General features: G+C 48.6%; 1 long non-coding RNA gene across 1 annotated transcript; it reads right to left on the bottom strand.

Annotated features, from left to right (window-relative positions):
• Positions 1-10,153: 10,153 nt before the first annotated feature.
• Positions 10,154-14,198, bottom strand: LOC138658403 (uncharacterized). Its single transcript, XR_011317491.1, has 4 exons — positions 14,150-14,198; positions 11,743-11,790; positions 10,560-10,619; positions 10,154-10,448 (listed from the first exon to the last, which is right to left on the bottom strand). It is a non-coding gene; the product is annotated as an uncharacterized lncRNA (long non-coding RNA).
• Between the last annotated feature and the right edge of the window lie 2,334 nt (positions 14,199-16,532).

The raw sequence follows: 16,532 nt of genomic DNA, 5'->3' as shown, positions 1-16,532 counted from the left end.
GTAAGGTGCAAAAATTATTAAAGTGATAATGTGCTGACACACCACTCAGAAATAGTTAAAGTGCACTCCTGCAAATCACTATCAGACAAACATAGTAATAGCACCTGTCTGAATGTGCATGGAATAAAGTGCGGCTGTACAAACAAAGTTATAAGATCTCTCTACCTGTGGGGGCTCTCTCCTGTGCCGGCGCGTACCCGACGCGCGTTTCGGTATTAAACCTTCGTCAGGGGGTTTTTCTGTTTTTATTTGAGTAAATCATTGGCATTTCCTTTAATAAAGCCATATTTTTAATAGTTCTTTGCCGTGTATGTTTTTCTTCTTTTTTGGTCCCTGTTATATTGCTTTGCTTTTACCTTCTTCAGACTGTGCGGCCTCATGGCCGCGGCATGCGATAAGGGATCAGCTGAGGCCGCCCAGTCTGAAGCAGGTGTAAGGACATGTGTGAGCGGCGAACATATTTACTGCACAAGGCCACGAATCCCAGCACCGCAGTGTGACTTTATGAAAAGGCACTGTGGGTCTGGGATTTATGGCCATCGTTAACCGCACCGGCCAACATGAAATGAGGTCATAAGACGGCCTGCACTAACAGGGTATTGCCAAGGGATAACACAAGAGCGCAGTCTCCTGTACTGCAAATAACAACGCTCAGGAATCTGCGCCCAGTACCTAGGTGTAAATTTTGACACCTGTGCTGCGTCTCCTTAAAAAGACAAGTCACGCCTCCACTACTGTTTGACAGTATAATGGGCTAAATAGTGTACGTGTTTTATTCAGCGTGTGAAAGGAGCAAAATTAAGAGAGCAACCTTTGACTTGTGCAGCATTAATGCTGTTCAAGGTGTGGCTCTTGTACCTTGCAACACCTGAGGAATACCTTTGAAATTGGTTCAACTAGGCTTCGGCCTACACTCTGCTCCTCTCCTCCTCCTGCTGACCCTGGGCTCTAACACCGCTAGTTTTTGCCCTGAAGTGCTAGCTGCACAGAGAAAAACACCAGCCAATGTGTTAGTTGGGTTCAGCACCGCCAGCTGTTCCCCCACTGTGTAGCCGGCAAAGTGTCCTGCAAACGCAACGCAGACACAAAGCTGCCTCCAGTGCAGGCTTCGGCCTACACTCTGCTCCCCCTGCTTACCCTTTGCTCCAACACCGCTAGTTGGGGCTCTAGGAAGACAATCTTTAATAGGCAACGCATCTGGGTTCCAGCACCGCCAGCTGGTTCTCGGCTGTGTTTTTGTCACAGGTACTCCCTCGTGCCAAGCCTGGTTTCAGCACCGTCAGCTGTTTCCGGGTTGTGTCAAGCTAACTGAGACGCCTATGCTTGCCCCGTCGTGGTGCGGTCGGGTTAGCCAACTCCAGGGTGCCTCCAGTTTAGGAGCTTCCTATGTGGGCTGCGTGAACTGGTAGTCAAGGCTGGTTCTGTAGTGCCAGTAGGCCCAGCTCCCCCTGTAGGACTGTTGGGGTTCGGTAACTGCGGCTGCCTCGCGGCCTAGCTGTTCTCTCCTCTCCTGTGGGCCTTCGGTCCACCTCCTGGTTCCAGCACCGTCAGCTGGTCCCGGGCCGAGCCTTTGGCTTAGGTGCCTCCTCCTGGGTATCCGAGTTCCGCCAACGTCAGGCGGTCCTTGGTAGTGCTTTTAAGCGCAGGCACCTACAGCTTAGTAACCGGGTTCCAGCACCGTCAGCTGGTCCTCGGTCGTGCCATTGGCTCTTGCACACTGGGGCAACGCATCCGGGTTCCAGCACCGCCAGCTGGTTCTCGGCAGTGTTTTTGTCACGGGTACTCCCTTGTGCCCAGCCTGGTTCCAGCACCGTCAGCTGTTTCCGGGTACTGTCAAACTCACTGAGACACCTATGCGTTGCCCCGTCGTGTTGCGGTCGAGTTAGCCAACTCCAGGGTGCCTCCAATTTAGGAGCCTCCTATGTGGGCTGCGTGAACTGGTAGTCAAGGCTGGTTCTGTAGTGCCAGTAGGCCCAGCTCCCCCTGTAGGAGTGTTGGGGTTCGGTAACTGCGGCTGCCTCGCGGCCTAGCTGTTCTCTCCTCTCCTGTGGGTCTTCTGGTCCACCTCCTGGTTCCAGCACCGTCAGCTGGTTCCGGGCCGAGCCTTTAGCTTAGGTGCCTCCTCCTGGGTATCCGAGTTCCGCCAACGTCAGGCGGTCCTTGTTAGTGCTTTTAAGCGCAGGCACCTACAGCTTAGTAACCGGGTTCCAGCACCGTCAGCTGGTCCTCGGTCGTGCCATTGGCTCTTGCACACTGGGGCAACGCATCCGGGTTCCAGCACCGCCAGCTGGTTCTCGGCAGTGTTTTTGTCACAGGTACTCCCTCGTGCCAAGCCTGGTTTCAGCACCGTCAGCTGTTTCTGGGTTGTGACAAGCTCACTGAGACGCCTTTGCTTGCCCCGTCGTGGTGCGGTCAGGTTAGCCAACTCCAGGGTGCCTCCAGTTTAGGAGCTTCCCATGTGGGCTGCGTGACCTGGTAGTCAAGGCTGGTTCTGTAGTGCCAGTAGGCCCAGCTCCCCCTGTAGGACTGTTGGGGTTCGGTAACTGCGGCTGCCTCGCGGCCTAGCTGTTCTCTCCTCTCCTGTGGGCCTTCGGGTCCACCTCCTGGTTCCAGCACCGTCAGCTGGTTCCGGGCCGAGCCTTTGGCTTAGGTGCCTCCTCCTGGGTATCCGAGTTCCGCCAACGTCAGGCGGTCCTTGGTAGTGCTTTTTAGCACGGGTACCTCCTGCTTAGTAACCGGGTTGGCTCTTGCACACTGAGGCAACGCATCTGGGTTCCAGCACCGCCAGCTGGTTCTCGGCAGTGTTTTTGTCACGGGTACTCCCTCGTGCCCAGCCTGGTTCCAGCACCGTCAGCTGTTTCTGGGTACTGTCAAACTCACTGAGACACCTTTGCGTTGCCCCGTCGTGTTGCGGTCGAGTTAGCCAACTCCAGGGTGCCTCCAGTTTAGGAGCTTCCTATTTGGGCTGCATGAATTGGTAGTCAAGGCTGGTTCTGTAGTTCCAGTAGGCCAAGCTCCCCCTGTAGGACTGTTGGGGTTCGGTAACTGCGGCTGCCTCGCGGCCTAGCTGTTCTCTCCTCTCCTGTGGGCCTTCGGGTCCACCACCTGGTTCCAGCACTGTCAGCTGGTTCTCGGCAGTGTCTTTTGCTCTTGTACCTTCTGCTCCCCATCCTGGTTCCAGTACCGTCAGCTGGTTCCGGGCAGAGCCTTTGGCTTAGGTGCCTCCTTCTGGGTATCCGAGTTCCGCCAACGTCAGGCGGTCCTTGGTAGTGCTTTTTAGCACGGGTACCTCCTGCTTAGTAACCGGGTTCCAGTAACATCAGCTGGTCCTCGGTAGTTCCATATGCTCTTGTCTTGAACCTTCGGGTAGCCATCCGAGTTCCAGTTCCATCAGCTGGTTCTTGGCATTTTCTCAGCCTTCTTGTACCTTCTGCTACATTTACAAGTTGAAGACCCTAACGTCGACGACCCGGAAGACCACCCCGATGACGACGACGACGACGGCGGAGATGACGACGGCGGAGACGACGACGGCGGAGACGACGACGGCGGAGACGACGACACTGGAGACGACGACCCTGGAGACGACGACATGGAAGACCGAGAAGCAGAAGAACAAGAGGCTGCAGAACAAAGAGCAGAAGAACATTAAGCATAACACTTAATATCAGAGCAAAAGATATTATCTAAATTATATGCAGAAGAAGACTAAGCAGTGTATGGGGGTGAGTCCGTTCCTCCTCGTGGTGCCCCTGGATAAAGCCTGATGCTGCAGGCCAAACTGAACGCGGACAAATGTAACTTTTGTGACTTGCAGAACGGAAGGTGTAATCTTCCAACTTTTATAGATAACAACTACGGGAATGCCTGTCACAAATGAGAATATGATGAAGAAGTAGAATAGGAAGAATAATAACAGTTGAATAAAATGAATATGTAGAATAGGAAGAATAATAATAGTTGAATAAAATGAATATGAAGAATGTAATAAAAAAAAAAAAATGGTAAAGGATGAAGAAGAAGATGGATAAGGTGAAGAAGAAGTTGATGTCAAAGATGCTGATGATGATGAAGATGAAAGTGTGGGAAAAGTAAAAAAAAAAGAAGGGGAAGGGCGTGGAATAGTGAAACATCAATATCTGACAAAATAAAAAAAAAATTTACATAGTCAATATCTTTGTCACTCCGAACGTCTTTAAAAAAAAAAAAAAACATGCTATTCTATTTGATTGGGCTAAACCTCTATGACTTTAATGTCTCCGCCACCTCCCCAAATACATCCTGCATTATTCTTAGTTGTTTTCCTTCATGTAGAATGAACCTACAAGGAAAGAAAGGGTTTATTTTAATTCCGATATTTTGGTCCCATTGACTTGCATTGGGATCGGGTATCGGTATCGGCGATATCCGATATTTTTTGAATATCGGCCGATCCTATCCGATACCGATACTTTCCGATATCGGAAGGTATCGCTCAACACTACTTATGACCTGAAGGTAAGGTGGCTTCATCCTCTACTCCCAAAGACTGGTTAACGGCCTCAATGAGACTGTCAACTGATTCCTGCTAATCAGGAGCTTCTAAATCAAAAGACCCTTCAGAGTCAACGTCTGAACCATGTCCACTCACTCCCACAGGTGAGGGAGACCGAGAGACGGAATTCACAGATGCAGATGTACCCGATGGACCGGGAGACGCTGTATGGGTACGCTTCCCCCGCGTCTGCCTAGAGTGAGTACGGCCCCTGCAGGACGGAGGGTCCTGAGAATCGGAGAATCTTTCCAAAGCAGATAGATGAACGTCCCCGACAGGGGCTTGAAGGGACTCAACCGCCTTCGTTAGAGACGCCATATATTGCGTTAAGGATACGACCCACTCAGGGGGAGATGCCGCAGTCTCAGATACAGGCATACCCGGCAGAATAGCAGGCGGGGTAGCAGGCGGGGGCTCCTGAACGCGTTCGGAGTCGCAAGCTTCACAGAAATGGCTAGTTTGCGCATGCGGAAAAGAAGCCCGGCAAGTAATGCATGAGGAATACAGGACGGTGTGAGACTTAGTCCTTCTAGACATGATGACTATTGCTGCTGTTGCTGCTATGAAACGCCTTATGAGCTACTGTGTCTAGAGCAAAAGACTGCTGTCAGGCTGAGGGAAGTAGCACTTACCCCAGTCCTGTGTCCCCGTCGGTTCTGAGCACCACACTAACCGAGCTCTGAGCAGAGAAAACCTTCCTTATGAAGATCATGAAAGGGGGAGGAGCCACCATAAGGGTCGTGCAAAAGGCCAAAACAGGGGACTTGATTTTCCCCATACCTGCGCTCTCCTAGAAACGCTGGGAGCGCGAAATCGGAAGTACGCGCCGCCGAAGGGGGTGGAACTTCCGCCCACAACCCTGCAAGAAACTGCAGGGACCATGATGCAGCGGGCCGCCGGAGGAAAGTCGCTAGGGGCGGAACTTCCGCCCATGATCCTGCAGGAAACTACAGCGACCATGATGCAGCGGGCCGCTGGAAGAAAGATGCTAGGGGTGGGACTTCCGCCCGTGCTTTAGCTATGGAGAGACGATGGATCCGGCACTGCACTGAGTGCAGCATGGCGATTTACCACCTGAGACCGCGCGATGAAGCAGGAGCCCCCCCCGCAGCCTCTGACAACACACAAGGTTAGAAAAGAGGCATACACGTAAATCCCATATAAAGAAATATATATATACATAGATACATATGGGAAAAGACGGTGCAGGCACCCTAACTCCTTCACCTTTCAGAAGGTGAGGAGAGGGACCGTCTGCCTCCTTTAAGCACCGTAGTCCAATGCATTGGTGATTGAAGTGGAGGCTGCACGGACAATGCATGAATGCCTGTACAACCTAGGGTTTTGTTACCTCAGGGTGGTCAGGTTTTAAGTCCGGCAATCCCACGTCGTGGGAAAGGATACGTAGAGGCGACACTCACACGTGCTCGCCCGTTGTTGGTTTGGGGAGATCGGACCCCTTCAAAAAGGTCCGTCACCCCTGTCTTATCCTCAAGGTAGAATGAATCTGGGAAAACCCAGAGATGTGCCTCCTACAGACACTAAGCATAAACTGGAGCTGTCAGGGCCAGTGTCAAGGTGTATACTATGGAGGAGGAGCTAACTTTTTTTTTGTCTACTTAGTGTCAGCCTCCTGGCGGCAATAGTCCTGTGTCCCCCAATGAGACGATGGAGAAATGGAGAGTAAAATGGAACCGGGAGAAGAACAGGGACCATCTAGCCTGGCGAGAATTCAGCCGCTGGGCCGTTTGTAGATATACCAAGTTCTTGTGGTCAGTGAAGACTTGGAAGGGAAAGCGAGCTCCCTCCAAGAGGTGCCTCCACTCTGAAAAAGCCAACTTCATGGCTAGCAAATCCCTATCCCCGATCCAATAATTCATCTCCGCTGGTGTGAAGGTCTTGGAGAAGAAGAAGCAAGGATGCTTCCGACCTTGAGCATCCTTTTGGAAAAGGGCTGCTCCAGCACCAACGGATGAGGCATCCATCTCCAAGATAAATGGTTTATCTACATCGGGGCGATGTAGGATGGGAGCGCTAGCGAAGTGTGACTTGATCGAGAGAAAGGCTTTGGAGACCTCCTCTGACCACAACTTGGGATTTGCTCCCTTCTTGGTGAGGGCAACCAAGGGAGCTACCAAAGTTGAGAAGTGTGGAATGAACTGGCGATAGTAATTAATGAACCCCATAAAGCGCTGCACCGCTTTAAGAGAATGGGGTTCCTGCCAGTCCATTACAGCCTGTAGCTTGGCAGGATCCATAGCCAAACCCTGGGCAGAGACGATATAACCAAGGAAAGGCAAGGACTCCTGCTCAAACACACACTTCTCCAACTTGGCGTAGAGGAAGTTTGCCCATAAGAGGTCGAAGACTTTGCGAACATCTCTCCGATGGGAGTCAATATCTGGAGAGTAGATGAGAATATCATCCAGATAGACTACGACCGAGGTGGTGAGCATATCCCGGAAGATGTCGTTCACAAAGTCTTGGAAAACGGCTCGAGAGCCGCCAACCTACCCTCCAGCTGCTGGATATACCGCAAAGATTGCTGAATGTCCGCCATTTACTAGCCAGACCCTGGCGCTAGTATTATGTTAAGGACTGGCGGAACGCACCAAGTATAAGATGATATGGTACTAGGTGCGTTCGCAGTCCGAGGTCCACCGTGCAGTTAAAAACCCTGCTGCTAGTAGAGACGGACTATATGGCGGTACTATAAGAATACACACATGGGTTAACTTCACCCTGTGTTAAGGAAGCGACCCTGTTGCGTCACAGGACCGCGGTACCATACATAGAGCGCAAGAAAGGAGTCTCTAATCTCAAACCCCAGACTGGAGATTTGAGTTTAGAAGACCTCATGCGCTCGACACCGCAACTGGGGTGTCAGAGAAACATAAATAATAATATATAAAGGCACGAGAGTGCGTGCGGCGCCGCACTGACGGACGCCACTAACCACCCAGGCTTGGGTCAGGAAAGCGCAGAGAAAGCGCACGGCGCCGTACTGGCGGACACAGCAACTGGACGCTGTAATGTGTGTTACGTGCTGATGGCTAGTCGGGTGCTAGATAGCTACCTCCATTAACAAACAGACAACAACACTAGGAATGGGATATTTAGGAGCTTTCATCCTTCAACATACACACACACATAATATCAAGACAATACTAGCGCATGGCCGTGCGGTCATGCGCAGTTTATATAGTTGCAGCACAGGAAGCTGCTACCAAAGTTTTGCCCTTTCAGGACCTTCCTGGAGGACCAATGGGATGTGCTGCAGTACCTGAGCATGAGACCCTCAATCTCTAACGGAAGATCTTGCCCTGGGCATGCTCAGTGTGTGTAAATTAGGACTTAGTCCCAGAGAAGCCCGCTCGCCGCAGATCAGTGCATGGTACAACAGGAGGGCCAGAAAAGGCAGTAGTAACCCTTTGCACAGAATCAGTCCCAGCGAGACGCTGGGAGTGACGCCTCCACTGAGCAGACCCCACTGCAGCCGATGCAGGATGGGAGACCGCAGCAGAGATGGATCGAGATTCCCCCTGTGCAGCAGAGGAAACTCGACTCCTAACAGGTCTTACAAGGTTTCAGAGATGTGGTTTATAGAACAAGAGGAACAAAACTATTGAATTTAATAAATTTAGTCTGACAGGTAAACAGTGTTTATAAAAAAAGATACAAAAGATGCTACAAAAGGGGACAAAACAATGCAATATATACAATGACATAAAATAAAAGGGGTATTCAAAAGAAAATTACTAGACGTGATGTCATGGAGATGCCGCCAGATCTTTATGGAGGGTGAGCTCTCCAGTTGGAAATGGAACCATCCTACAGCAGGATATATTGCACAGCACTGGACCATGATAATAATTCAGAATCTACTTTTATCTACTGTGATGATCTTAGCTGAAGGCACGTAATTGGGATGGAACTAGGTTCCAAAAAATTAGAAGATCTCCAACCTTTAGAATATTTGCCATCTGGAGGAAACAGGCGAGAGATATTAATGACATGTTTCTTATAATGATTTAGCTTTCTTTCGATAGAAGACATGGCATATTCAACTTGTCCATCTGGCCGATATAAATTTGGGGCTGATGTGCAGACTGCGCAGTGATGTAAGTAAATGCATTATGTTTGTCACTTCATCACGACGCCGAAAATTTGCATCCTATAACTACAGGATCTATGTCTGCCACATGCACTTCCATATTCATAACAGAACATGGGTGACAGAATGTCTGACTATCATTATTTCAAATACAGGAATCTCCTCAGGCGATAAGTATAACCTCCCAGCCTTTTCTACAGACTTTGTGTCTGCTCTCCATCTGATAACCCACTTCAAGTACCAGTCCACAATGGGAGGATGTACCATAAAGAATTGCAATGATATGTTAGCTCTCTTTACTCTAGCAGTTTCTGATGAATCCATGTTAGGTGTCGAGTTCCTGCCGCTGCACATTGGGAATCTCAAACCATGTCCACTGCGGTCTCCCATGCTCCTCCAGCCGCAGTGGAACCTGCTCAGCAGAGACGTCGATTCCAGCATCTGACTCAAGCTGATACTGTGCGCTTGGTTACTGCTGTCTTTCCAGGCTCTGCCTTTGTAGCCAGCACTGATCAGCAGCAAGCAGGTGTTGCAGGGACTTGGTCCTGCTTTTTCCATATTGAACATGCCCACTGGATGACCTCACATTGGAGGTCGGGGGTCACATACTCAGGTCCTGTTTCAGCTCCTATTGGACCATCAGGAAGGTCCCGGAGCAGTACTACTATAAAAGGTTTGCATGGCCACTCGGCCATGCGCTAGTGCAAACCTGTTACATGTGTGTGTAGATGTATGCCTGTCAGTGTATGAAAGCTCCTAATCATTCCCCTTCCTAGTGTTGATGACTGCTCGCGAATGGTGGAGCTACCTAGCGACTGACAGTGCTATCCCACACATTTAGCACAAGAGACTGCATCTATTAGCAGCGACCACCAGTGCCGCGCCATACGCAAATAGTGCGCCTTCCTGGCCTGAGTTAGAGTGGTTAGTGGCATCCGCCAGATCTGCTCTGCACGTATTCTTGTGCAATAAATCTTTAGTGTAGTTTTCCCTGGCACATCTGTTGTGGTGTCGAGCGCAAGAAGTCTAGAAGGACTCCATCCTGAGTCTCGGGGCACAGTTCTGTGACTTCTTTCTTGCACTCTCTGTGCGGTGTGGCGGCCCTACGATGCAACAGGGTTCGCTTCCTTCATACCAGGTGAAGCTAACACGTGTGTATTCTCTTAACACTGCCATAGAGTCCATCATTACCGAGCAGCAGGTGTCTTTTCTGCACGGTGGACCCCGGACTGCGAACACAACCAATATCGCCTCTAATTTATATTTGGTGCGTTCCACCAGTCCTAACAATCCATGCTTCAATGCTCAAAATGAGGTGTCACATCCCCTATCAAGAGATTGTCTATGAAATTGGTCTTATTCTGCTATTACATTTATGACAATACTCAAATAAGTAGCAATATAAAGCACGGCACTCTTGGCTTCTTGGGGGTGCACAAGTTAGGTTTCCAACCCGTCAAATCAAAGCAATAGATACTTGGCACTCAGACGAACTTTTTGCATGATCAGAAGTGAATAATTCATTTATTTAGTGCATCCAGCTTAATTGTTAAACGTTTTCGGTCTACAAAGACCTTCATCAGAAACAGTTATTGGATTACTGAAATACATATATCAAAATACAAAGAAATGTTGTTAGAATAGGTAACATGATGCACAGTCTCAATATAGGCATATTTATAATATACTTGAGAAAATCAAATACATCAATAGAGAAATGACAAACAACGACTGAGGCGGACTAGGTGGATCCGGCCTGGTGTTCCGTGAGTCGTGAGCCTTGTTCAGGAGATCTATGGACTGTGAACGTGTATAGGAGAAGGATATAAGCAGGTGATGACCTCCAGTCCCAGCTAAGGATTAACAAAGTGGGCCAAGAAATGACCACCCCAACTTAAAAATAAAGGATACTGCAAATAAGGTGAACTCCCAATACGCGGGACCAGGGGGCTAGAGTGCGAGATGAGGTGCCTATAACACAGAAGCAAAAACCATGAGTACATAAAAGGAGCATAAAGAACCACATCAAAAATGCCATATGACGAGAATAGTGTAGGAGAACTAGTGGTGAAGCCTGAAAGGGCATGCTATATGATAAGACTAGTCCCAGTATGTGACCATCAGGAGCCTGTATAAAGGGAAATCAGATCTACGGATGCAATAGCACAGAGTAGTGTGGACCAGCGACCCTGGCCAGGATAGGCAAGAAATAAAACCAAGCTCAAGAAAATAAAGCTCAAGAAAATAGGAAGGCCCCCCTCCACTTATTAGAAGTACCTGAATGCCACGAAGAGTAAATGTGGGCCCACAGGGGTGCCAACAAACGGCAGAGTCCGGGAAAATATGGCGCCTGAGTAAAATATAGTACAAGGTGTAATAAAAAGAGTGAGTGGCTTAAGGCAGAAGGGTCCCCAATAGGGCTGCGGCGGTTACCTTAAAGAGCCTGGAGAAGCGGGAGCAGGGCGCTGTAGAAAGGCGAGAAGCTCGCAATGGCCCAAGCGCTGTGGACAAGGAAAGCAATAAAGAGGTAACTAGGCAGCAGAAAATGACAGAAGGCAAAGGGATAAGGAGAGGGAGGGGAGGAGAGGACAGAGTGAATAGGACAGTGTAGCAAGGACAGAGCGCTACTGTACCTAAGACCTCCAATGGCACCGGCGCCGAACCGCTAGAGACGCGCACTCCCGGGACTGCTGACCGGCAGAGGCACTTCCGGGTTTAAGTGCCCGCTGCCTGAAGGTCAGCTGACGCGCCGCGTCACCAGGTCACATGACCGGCGGGGCCGCGCATGCGTGAAGCAGGGGGAGAGGCCGGGGAGGGGAGCCGGGGAGAGATAGCGCCTGCGCAAAGGAATGAAGTACAATCAATGGAGACAAGAGGAAAAGAGGCCATATAAAGCCAGGGTCGCAGCGCAGAGGATATCAGGCAGGACACCGGATATAAGCAGGGTGCTGGGGTTGGTAAGAAGGCAAAACGCATGGTGGACCAGAGAGTCAAAGAGAGAAACAGGTCCATAAAGTGGTGGTCACATCGGAACACTATATAGAGAAAAAGATAATACTCTATATAGAGATGGCATTGTGAGGGAATACTATACCATGTGAGAAAAGGCCAGTGCTCAGTGCGTGGGGTGCAATTAACGGTTCTGAAAAGAAAAGAGCATGAAACAGTTAAAAGCAAGACAAAAACACGTCAATATACAATGTAATTACAATAAAAATGTACACAGTATCTTTACAAAAAAGCTGATACATCATAGTCCCTATTTAATCCCTTTGGTTCAAGGGTCTGTAAGGTATAAATCCAATATGCTTCCCTTTTCTGGAGCATTTTGGTGCGGTTTTGGCCCCTTCTAGGGATGTCAACCTGTTCAAGGACCTGGAACCGAAGTTGAGCGATATTATGATTTTTGGCGGAGAAATGGAATGGAAGGGGGAGGTGTGTCTTATTACATCGGATCGTAGATTTGTGTTGGGCCACCCTATCCCTCACCGTTTGTGTGGTTTCCCCCACATAGGCCAAGCCGCAAGGGCATTTGATAAGATAGACTACAAATGTCGACTCGCAGGTATAGAAACCCTTAATGGGAATAGCCTTGCCAGTCTGTGGGTGAAAAACAGAGGGACCCTTTTGTACATTACTGCATTGTAGACAATTTAGGCAAGGGAATGTGCCTCTTCTCTGAGTTTGAAGAAAAACCTGTTTGGGAATCAGGGTACCTGGACCAACATCCGCCTTTACTAACCTATCCTTGAGATTCCTAGCTCGCTTGAAACATGACAGAAATGGCAATTTGAACTCCGCAATGTCAGGATAACTTTTGGTTAGGATATTCCAGTGCCTCCGAATGGTCGACTGTACTAGGCCAGAAAAAGGGTGAAAAGTCGAGACGAATGGGATTCTTTTGGGCTTGTCCTTGGGTTTACTAATTGACATGTAACGTTTAGCCTCTGTCAGTATCCCCTGAGGGTACCCCCTATCAGCAAATTTGTGTTCCATCTCGATGAGTCTGTTTTTTTTTAAATTCTCATCAGAGACTATCCTGTCGACCCTATGGAACTGTGATTTTGGAATAGAGTTCTTAATGGAGGGTGGGTGGCAACTGGTGAAGAATAGGAGGCCATTGCGATCTGTCGGTTTAGTGTATAAATCGATCTCCAAGTGACCCCCCCTCTCCTTATAAATCAAAGTATCCAAAAAGCTAATCCTGTGTGTGTCATGTTGTAAAGAGAATTTTAATTCAGGCCAGATACCATTGATATGTTGATCAAAAGGCAGGAGTGATTCAATTGGACCGTCCCAGATGCAGAATATATCATCGATATATCTCCGCCAAACCTTGCAGTGACTCATAAATAGAGGATGATTGTACACAAAATCTTGTTCAAAAATCGCCATGTACGCTATGGCGTAAGGGGGCGCTACGTTCGCGCCCATCGCGGTGCCTTGCTGTTGGGCATAAAAGGTGTCCTGGAACAAGAAATAATTTTCTTTGAGTACCAGGCCCAATAGGTCGGCACAGAGATGACGGATTTTGATGTCTACTTTGTTATCATGTAGGAGTCTATCGGTAGCTGCTAAGCCTTTCTCGTGGACTATCGATGTATAGAGGCTGTTGACATCCCAGGTTATCAAGAGGGAAGAAGGGGATATGGGGCCCAAAGACTTAATGACCTGAATGAAATCATTAGTATCCAATAAGAAAGAGCGGGTAGTTTTAACTAGTGGTGTGAGAATTTTTTCCAATACCATGGATAAAGGTGACAGAACCGAGTCGGTTAGGGACACAATAGGCCGGCCAGGTGGTTTGACTAGTCATTTGTGTATTTTAGGCAGGATATAAAATATAGGGGTAATAGGATCCTTTTTAATGAGAAAATCTCTCATTTTTTTGTCAATGGTGCCTGCTTGGAAGTGGAAGTCTACGACGGGTGCGATTTTTTTGATCAGTAGGTTCAGAGGGTTATGTGGTATTATTTTGTATACTGTGGTGTCCCCCAGTTGTCTAAACACCTCCTCAAGATAGTCAGACCTATCCATAATCACCGTTGCCCCGCCCTTATCTGCTGGTTTGATAATTAAGGATTTATCCGATGAAAGTTGATCCAATGAGAGTCTCTCGGCATGTGTGAGATTGGAATGGAACTGGAACCTCCCCCGGTCCATCTCCCTAGTCAATGTGTGGATGTCCCTCTCGACAAGGGAAACAAAAGTTTCCACTGGTGGGTTGGATCGTGGTGGCATGTAGGAGCTAGGAGTCCGTAACCCCAAATCCTGGAGTTCAAGTAGAGTCTTATCCTGCCTGGAGGAATTCAGTACGGCAGGTTGTTCCGAGAAGTGTACACGCAATCTGATGTTGCGATAGAACCTCTGCAGGTCCATGTTGAGTTCAAACGAATTGAACTTATACATAGGGCAAAAGGATAAACCCTTCTGGAGTACAGCCAGTTGATATGTGTCCAGGTTCTTGGAAGAGATGTTGACTACCAGCGGGAGGTCCTTACCTGTGAGCGTGTCGCCATCTGATTTCGGGGTTCCCCGGCGGCATTGGCCCCCCCACCTCGTTTTCCCTTTGAACGGCCGCGGTTGTTCCCTAAAAAAGAATGGGAGGAAGAAGAATTTGAGGTGCCGGGCCTGCTGTCGATGGAACCAGAAGAGCTTAGCGAGCTGTGACGCCTGGTGGAATGCCGAGTATCTCGCCATTGGTAGACCCGGTTCTGTAAGTAGTCCTCGGTGTCTCTCAGAAATTTGGATCTTTTCCTCTTTTCCAACTCTACTCTGTGTAATCGTAATAATTCCTGATTCTTTGACTTGAGTTCCTGGAATTCTTCTTGAGGTAGGGTACTGGTCAGCTGGCTCTCGATCGCGTTGATTTGGGCATTCACCGTCTCCAGGTTCTTTTGAAGGTAGGACAGGGTTAAGGTCATAAGGTCTGCTGAACATTTGTTTAAAATGTGTTCAAACTTCGTGCAGTAATCTTTATCCTCCCTGAAGAAGGTCGGTTGTAAGGGGACCCGCAATCCCCGTGGGATTCTCTGGACACGGAGGTATTCAGCTATTGTAATAATGTGCAATTCTAAGTTAACTGCTCTTCTAGACTCGCGTTCCAAGTCGCGATTCTTGAGTTCTTTAGCAGGAATCTGAAGAAAGTCGCTGGGCGCGGTAACTTTGGAAAGGATTTCCGCCGCCTCTGTTGCATTGAAGGAGAAGGTCTCGCTCGACATCATCCAAGGTGCTCGTGGAAGGAATGAACATGTAGCAATATAAAGCACGGCACTCTTGGCTTCTTGTGGGTGCACAAGTTAGGTTTCCAACCCGTCAAATCAAAGCAATAAATACTTGGCACTCAGACGAACTTTTTGCATGATCAGAAGTGAATAATTCATTTATTTAGTGCATCCAGCTTAATTGTTAAACGTTTTCGGTCTACAAAGACCTTCATCAGAAACAGTTATTGGATTACTGAAATACATATATCAAAATACAAAGAAATGTTGTTAGAATAGGTAACATGATGCACAGTCTCAATATAGGCATATTTATAATATACGAGACACAAAACTGTATATAACAGTATATGTACCTGCGCTTGACCTTATAGAGAAACTATAGTACATAAACACGATAGGTAGTTACCTTCAAGGTGGGAAAACAGTAATGGATCCGTTTAGGGTGCATAAAGTAAGACTGGAGTAGCTGGTATGCAGGGACTGACTGAAATAATCGGTGTGCCGGGACTAGAATGGGGAAAAACAATGGCAATGTTGCAATAAATATGTAAATAAAATCATACGAGTAATAACTAAAAACCCCGAGCAGTAAACCGCCTCATATAAATAGTGCGTATATATATGTGGTCTTACAGGCGGTACCTCCAATATAGTAGAGATCAAGTACCTGTCTTATGGTAAGCCCCGGGGAGGAAGTTAGAAAAAATAACACTAAAAGAAATCCGCAACTTGTAGGTAATAGTCGCACTGTAGAAACGTTGCACTTAGCTCAATTGAGCGTAACAGTGTAGAAGTTAGGAGCGTTGTACTTAGCTCAATGAAGCGATGTGGTTGAAGTGTCCTCAGGCGGCTAATGCAGGCGCCGTCCCGGCCGGTGACGGGCGCTCGCGCGGCCTGTGTGAAGTCCTGTACGATGCTGTGCAGGACCTGCGGTGACGTTCGGGTCACGTGCTAAGGAGTCACGTGGTGCCCTGGATGATGCTACGGAGCGCTGTGGGAGCCAAACCAACGCGTTTCGGAAAAAACTTCGGTTTCCTTCATCAGGGTAGGCTCCCCCTGCGCATGCTGGCTATTTATAGCGATGGTCTCCTCTCCCATTGGTTCAATTAAAAGCAAAGAGTTCCACCTCATTATTCAGACCCCTTGGTTTTAATGTATCAAGTTCAAATATATATCTAGTTTCCTCCCGAGACATTTGCTTAATAAAGTCCCCATTACGCCAATCCTGTTGAACCACTTTTATTCCCATGACTTTAATGCCCTGTACGGATCCTTCATGGTACATAAGAAAGTGTTTAGATAGGGGATGTGCATCGTATCTATTACGTATATTCCTGAGGTGCTCATTGATCCGTATTTATAGGGGACGTTTAGTGCGCCCCACGTATTGTTTCCCACAGGGGCATTCCAGAACGTAAATAACCCCTTGTGTTGTACCATGAAGGATCCGCACGCGCAGGGGGAGCCTACCCTGATGAAGGAAACCGAAGTTTTTTCCGAAACGCGTTGGTTTGGCTCCCACAGCGCTCCGTAGCATCATCCAGGGCACCACGTGACTCCTTAGCACGTGACCCGAACGTCACCGCAGGTCCTGCACAGCATCGTACAGGACTTCACACAGGCCGCGCGAGCGCCCGTCACCGGCCGGGACGGCGCC

The sequence above is a fragment of the Ranitomeya imitator genome, chromosome 1 (assembly GCF_032444005.1).
Source record: "Ranitomeya imitator isolate aRanImi1 chromosome 1, aRanImi1.pri, whole genome shotgun sequence".
NCBI lineage: Eukaryota > Metazoa > Chordata > Amphibia > Anura > Dendrobatidae > Ranitomeya > Ranitomeya imitator.
The sequence above is the reverse complement of the archived record's forward strand: the minus strand, read 5'-3'. Positions and strand labels throughout refer to the sequence as shown.